The 6,740-nt window shown below is 39.6% G+C and overlaps 1 long non-coding RNA gene across 1 annotated transcript; it reads left to right on the plus strand.

The window, feature by feature from the left end:
* Positions 1–2,205: 2,205 nt before the first annotated feature.
* On the plus strand, positions 2,206–5,605 carry LOC140603358 (uncharacterized). Its single transcript, XR_012006335.1, has 3 exons — positions 2,206–2,377; positions 3,018–3,071; positions 5,246–5,605. It is a non-coding gene; the product is annotated as an uncharacterized lncRNA (long non-coding RNA).
* The last annotated feature ends 1,135 nt before the right edge of the window (positions 5,606–6,740 follow it).

Raw genomic sequence — 6,740 nt, forward strand, 5'->3', positions numbered from 1 at the left:
CCCTTTGCTGAGAGGACTGGAGGCAGTCCCGGCAGCTGAGTGTGGGTATGGAGGTGTTCCTAACACAGCAGCCCAGACAGGACATCCAGAGAGCCATCAGATTCAAGGGCCCTTGCAGCCAGGAGCATGGATGATGCAGCTCTGTGTTGTGTGGACTCCTTACTGATGGGAAGGAGGACATCTAGGCAGGTGACCATATAGGTGTAGTAGGATGAGGACCTATGCACTCCTGTTTCCATACCTGGAAGATAGAGTCAGATTAATTTTCTGCCTTTCAAACCAGGCTGAAAGCCAACCTCTAGTTCAGTTTAAACAAAAATATCAGTTTTCAAAGTAATATTCGGAGATTATTGACACAGGCCACTCCAGCCCCATAATGGGCCAGCTCCTCTTTTGCTTCTTTTCAAGAATCACTTTTCCAATGTGGAAAACCTTCTGTTCTTCAGCCTCACAAAGCTTGAGGCAACTTCAAGTGCAGAAGGACACAGACAGTTATTTCTGGCATTGTTGTGGGTAGCAGATGGGGTAGGGGACACTTTGTAGACAACTTCACTAACTTTGCAATCCAGTGGAAATTTGCCTCAGTCATTCCATCCAGCATCAGGGGAGAAAGTCACGAGGAAAATGAATAGAGGTGCAGTTTACTAGGACCAATGAGGCAGAATGGTTGGCAAGAGTGCCTACAAGTGAAGAATATTCCCAAGGAATTAAACAAACACAAATTAAAACAAGTTATTGTTTTATAGTGACCAGATGGGCAAAGATGAGAAAAGAATGATAACACCTAGTGCTGGTGAGGAGAGCTGGTGGGTGTATAAACTGTTCCATTCCTTCTGGAGGGCAATTTGGTACCAGGGATCCAAATGTAAACTGTCTCTTTCCCTTGGAGTCAGCAGTTCTAGAAATGTATCCAAAGGGAAGGATCAGACAAATATAAAAACATGTATGTGCAAGGAAGCTGATCCTAGTTTTCTTTATAGAAGTGAAACATTAGAAACCACAGACATATTAATGAAGAGAGAAGCAAATACATTACAAGAGCATACATATACCAGTCAACAATCTGTACGCAAACAAATCCAGGGATGTGATACAGACACTGCAATGGTAATGCAGCTTTATATTTATTAGCATGGTGTGGTGTTGAAGATATATTGCTAAGTAATAAAAGCAGCTTAGAATCAGCATATTTGGTGTGAATTAGTTAGAAATATGTGTAGAGATAAGAAGCTGAGGATCTAATATACGGCATGGCTGTAGTTTCAAGTATTGCATACTTGAAAGTTGTTGAAAATAGATCTTAAGCATTCTCACCACACACACACTAGCAAGGTGCTCGGTATGTTCCTGATCTTGGTCTTGGTAATCATAATATAATATAATATAATATAATATAATATAATATATCAAATTATCATGTGGTATACTTGGAATATATACTGTTATATTTTTAATTGTTCCTCAATAAAGTTAAAAAATATGCATATGCATAGGCAGAGAGAAATCTGGAGGGCTTTATGCCAAACTCTTAAAGATAGGTGTTTTAGGGAAAGGTTGATATTAAAATGATTATTAAAATGATTTCATGTTCTCTTTTTTCACTTTAATGAACTATCTAAAAAACTGTTTAAGAAAGAGCATGGATTACATGTTTATATTTAACCCGGGCGACCTCCAAAGTCCTTCCCTTGCTGCCAGGTTGAGCTTTACTTTCCCCACTCCAGTATTTTCTCTCTTCTCTAAACTCCTGGGGCAATTAAAACCTGAGTTCTGGAGTTCTGTCAAAGGTAGGAGTTCAACAAAGCCTTCTCATTAAAGATACTGTTGATGAGCCTGTCATATACTGTTTCGCCCGCAGCTTTGTGGATTCAAATCCATCCCAAATTATTTGGCACCAAGTATTGCGACATTTTTTTTTAAATGTGCCATTACTCATACACTTTTGCAAACCCATGAGACAAGAAATGACCCTTTGTGGATTGTTTTGGATGTAGACAGGTTATGGAAGGAAAGTCCTCTTGGATTTCGATGGCATTTCCAAATGGGGCTTGAAAATTGGGAGTAGGGTCAATGCCAAGCACCTCATAATGCTCAGAACTGTAGAACTTTTTTTTTTTTTTTTTTTTTTTTTATGATAGTCACAGAGAGAGAAAGAGAGAGAGGCAGAGACATAGGCAGAGGGAGAAGCAGGCTCCATGCACCGGGAGCCCGACGTGGGATTCGATCCTGGTCTTCAGGATCGCGCCCTGGGCCAAAGGCAGGCGCCAAACCGCTGCGCCACCCAGGGATCCCAGAACTGTAGAACTTTATACAGCACCAACAACCACTCCATCCTGGGATCCTTCTCTTCCCTCCTTCCTGGTAGTCAACACAGAAGGTGCTTTTGCACTGCTTGGGGGAACTGGTCCCTTGACATAATTTACTAGTCAAATCTGGGAACCAATGGTCTGAATTTCAAACTGCTCCCTCACTGTTGATAAGCCAACTAAAATGAAAACTTTGGTTGTAAGTGGAGAAAGAGAAAAAGAAAGATGAAAATATAAGAGGGAATGAAGGAATCAAAGGAAGGAGGAATGAAGGAAGGCAAGAAGTAAGGGAATAGTTAGGAAGAAAAATTGTTGAGGAACTTTTACAGATACTACCTCTGAAAGCAGTTGTCAAGATTTTTGAGGGCTTTGGGCTATGTTCTCCTAACTATGCTTTATGGAGATTTGGGGATTCTGGGAATGAGAAAGATGAGAAGTCAGAAAGATTGGGTGGAGGTCTAGCTCTGTCACTAAGTAATCTTGTGACTCTATGAGGAACCCCTCTGGTCCAACCTGAAAAACATGGGTGTGAGCCAGGACATTGGAAATTTTCTACCAGCCGTAACATTCCATGTCTTACATGTTATAAGAGAACACATTCTAAAGAGGGCCAGGCAGGATTTTTTTGTGGTGGCCATATTGCAAATTTATCTACCTGTTTCCATTTTCCACTTGCCTTGTTTCTACTCTGCCCTAACTCACAACTATCAGAAGTCATTCTCACCGTTCCTCACAGGAAATGGGCCCTGCTCTCATGAAAACAATGTGAGTACAATTTCCTTTGTTTGCTTAAAATCTGGGCTGAGAGGTTGCCCTAAAATTTTCAGTCACATTATAGCAATGATCCCAAATCCTTGCTGATGTTTAGGTTTGGTAAATATTGAACTTCTTACTTGAGTTCCTGAGTATCCACGAGAAATCTGCGTGAGACTTGGCTCTGATTAGGGACAGATGTATTATGTTAGCAGATTGGTGTGACCTCTCAGGATCAGGGTAAAACAACAGTATGGAGCCTCATTTAAAAAAAATCTATGGATTTCTGAGATATATTGTGTATATAGCAAAGGTATAAAACACATTAAATACATTGATCATAAATATACAGTTGGGGGGGCACCTGGGTGGCTCAGTGGTTGAGCATCTGCCTTTGGCTCAGTTTATGATCCCAGGATCCTGGGATTGAGTCCCACACTGGACTCCCCTCAGGGAGCCTGCTTCTCCCTCTGCCTGTGTCTCTGCCTCTCTCTGTGTCTCTTATGAATAAATAAATAAAATCTTTGAAAAATATATACAGTTGGGTATTTAATGTGTATACACACCTATGTAATCACTATCCAGATGAAGATATAGAACATTCTTCCCCCTTAGAACATTTTTCTCATGTCCTGTTTAAAGCAGTTACCTCCTCCAACCCCCCTAACCCCCCAAAACTCAGCTATTTTTACCTCTATCATTATTGATTGGTTTTGTCTGCTTTTAAACGTCATATAATAGACTCAGGCAGTATGTATATCTCGGGTCTGATGGGAGAAGTTCTTATCACTGAAACTACTGATTCTAGTCTGGTCTATGACTCTCTTACCACTCTACACAAGGGGCCACCATAGGCTTCCTGACATAAAAGATATGTTGTCTGACTGCCATATGTACCTTTACTTGCAACATGTACTCTACAATATTACTCAGATGACTTTAAACTCATGTTAAGAGTTCCCAGCCTCTTTGATCAGGTGCCACAAGAGTTAGGGAATCAATGATGACTCCAGAGAGACAATTAGAGGCTGTGGAAAACCGATGAACAAGTGCAGAAGTGAACCACGATAATTGTGAAAAGGGGCTTAACTGTTCCCGAAGATAACTCTTTAAAAAGGCATAATAAGAGGAAACATCTCACTTTTGAACAATGAACCGCATAAACTCAGTAGACTTTCAGGCCTACTCAGAAATGCAAACAACCTGCTATTCTGCAGAGCGTCACTAGATGGGGATCTTGAGTCAATCATCACTGGCTGATTTTCTTTATCTCCGGTTTTCTTTCTTTGAATCTGTTTTACCAAAGGTCTGAATACACATAATACAAGTTTACAACTTTGGCATTTCACATTGTGGTTTTTTTTTTTTTTTTTTTTCTGAACTTTTTGGGAATGGTAATTTGGAGTAAAATGGATTTAGTTTTAAATGTATTAGCTTAATTAATTTCTCATCTGGGGTCCCAGGGAGATGGAAGTGCCCCTGATGTGCAGGCTGTGTGCTATTAATCTGGTGTTTATTTCTGGCAGAAACTACCAGTGTTTATTCACATTGCCCTCACAGGGTGTGGCTGGTTGTGAAGACTGTCATTATACTTTATAAGTGATTAAAAGAGGAAATCCTCACTAGAAATTGCTCTACAACAGCCAACAAGTGAACCCAACTGTTTTATTTCCATAGAATAAGCAGTTTGGATCTCTTTATTTTATAAAACTGCAGCAGTGAAAGCTAATGCTTTTTGTCCTTTATTCACAATGAAGTTCCAAAGTGATTTTTATAGTTAATCACATTTTGACCTCCTCGAAGAATCTAGACGTCTGAAGCAAAAACCTTTGTGTTCTCTTTTATTTGTTAAGGCAGTCATGCCATTGAGGAATAAAATCCTCAGTTTGCTGAAAGCAGTGACTAAAGCAGCCTGTCCTCCCGTGTAAGTTTTCGAGAAAAGTCTGGGGCTGGACAGTTTTGCCGTACTGACCTTCTATCTCGGGACAATGTGGCCATTTAGCTTTGGCTGCTATCTGAAATGAGTTTGAGTGTCTCAGCTCATTTCATAAGAAACACAAATAAAGCCCACATAATAAAGCATGCAGTTTGGGATTACTGCCAGTCTCTGTTCAGAAGGTGCCCAGAACTACATTTCTGAAAAGTAAATTCCTGTTCCACACAGATAGAGACTCTTGTATTTTCAGATGGGTCCAGTTGGAGGGCGAGGAAGAAGGAAAGAGAAAAGAAAATTGTGAACAGGGCAGCATCGTGCTGGAGGAAATGACTGGTGACCCAGGCTGGAGGCCCTGCCGTCCCAAGGACCCCACACTCAACCCGGTGGGGTGACTGAACCTGCATGATTTGATTTAAAGTCTCGGGCGGAGGCCGTGTCTGCCCTCCCATTTTATCTTCTGCTCCAGCTTCTTCAAAGCTGCACAATAAAGAATGGCATGGACTTCACTTCTTAGCACCTTTACCTGTCCCTGTCCCAGCTTCCAGCCACAGAGCAGCCAGAGAGGCAAAGGCTCACAGGCTCACTATTGGTGGTTTGCCTCTGTTCTACCTGTCGGGGCCAGAGGAATAGGCTCCAGGGCCTGGTTGTGACTAAGAGAAGAGGCTCTATCATTTGGGTAGAACTCTGAACCAATTTTTGTTAAGTATGAGATGTTATCCAAAAAAGCCTCAAATTTCAGATTCAGAGTGTTTGTTTCATCAAGAGAAGATATTTTTGTTTGCTTGCATGTTCTTCCTTATGTTTCTTTTTCTAAAGAGAAGTAAACCATATTCAGTAAGAGAAGAATTCTAGTAAATGCAGATAGCACCCCCACACCTCTCAAAATTAAAAATCATCTGTATTCCTTCCACGTAGATATAAACTATTAATGCCTGCTTTTCTGCATACCCTTCCATTGAAGTTCTGTGGATAGGAACATATGTAAATGTCTTACAAAAATAGGAGTCATATTATACATATTGCTTTATGAATTTTATTTTCACAAAATGCTATATAGTATCTTTCCATACATTACTAAGCATTTATAGTAAATGCTTAATTTACCTCACAGCTGCCTTCTATTTTATTATAAACAATCCCTTCGTATTGAACAGTAGACTCTCCCCCCTCCAATTGTATGGATGATACAAACAAAACAGTGATTAACTTTCAAAGGTGATTTTTACTGCATGTTCTAATTTTCAAATATATCCAATTTGGAAGTATTTGACTACTGAGAGATTCCTTCCAGTATGAGAACCTATGCCTTTTACAGGAAGATGAAGAACATAAGTTAACATTCATAGAAGATACAGTCTTTCCTCTCCTCATATATATTAAATTATATTAAAATACTCCTCACATATATTTACATGAATTGTGTATATATACCTTAATACTCCCACATAGTACCCCTTTTTAATGTAATGGAAAATAGTTATTTTAATTCTTAGGGTCAATTTTTATGTGGGTAAATGGAAAAAAATATGCTAGAAATACAAGATGCATAAAAAATGTTTTAAAGTCTTTATTGGGCTTGAAATGATGAGAGTTTACATAATTAATCATAAGGGGATGTTTTTAGTCACAGAAATGATCATTAGTATCGCACTAGAGTTAAGTAATCTTTATAGCAATATAAAAATGCCATTTCACCCTTAGATCTTACCGAGATTTTGTCTCTCTTTTATGCTCTCTGGCATTAC

This window comes from Canis lupus, chromosome 14, assembly GCF_048164855.1.
Source record: "Canis lupus baileyi chromosome 14, mCanLup2.hap1, whole genome shotgun sequence".
NCBI lineage: Eukaryota > Metazoa > Chordata > Mammalia > Carnivora > Canidae > Canis > Canis lupus.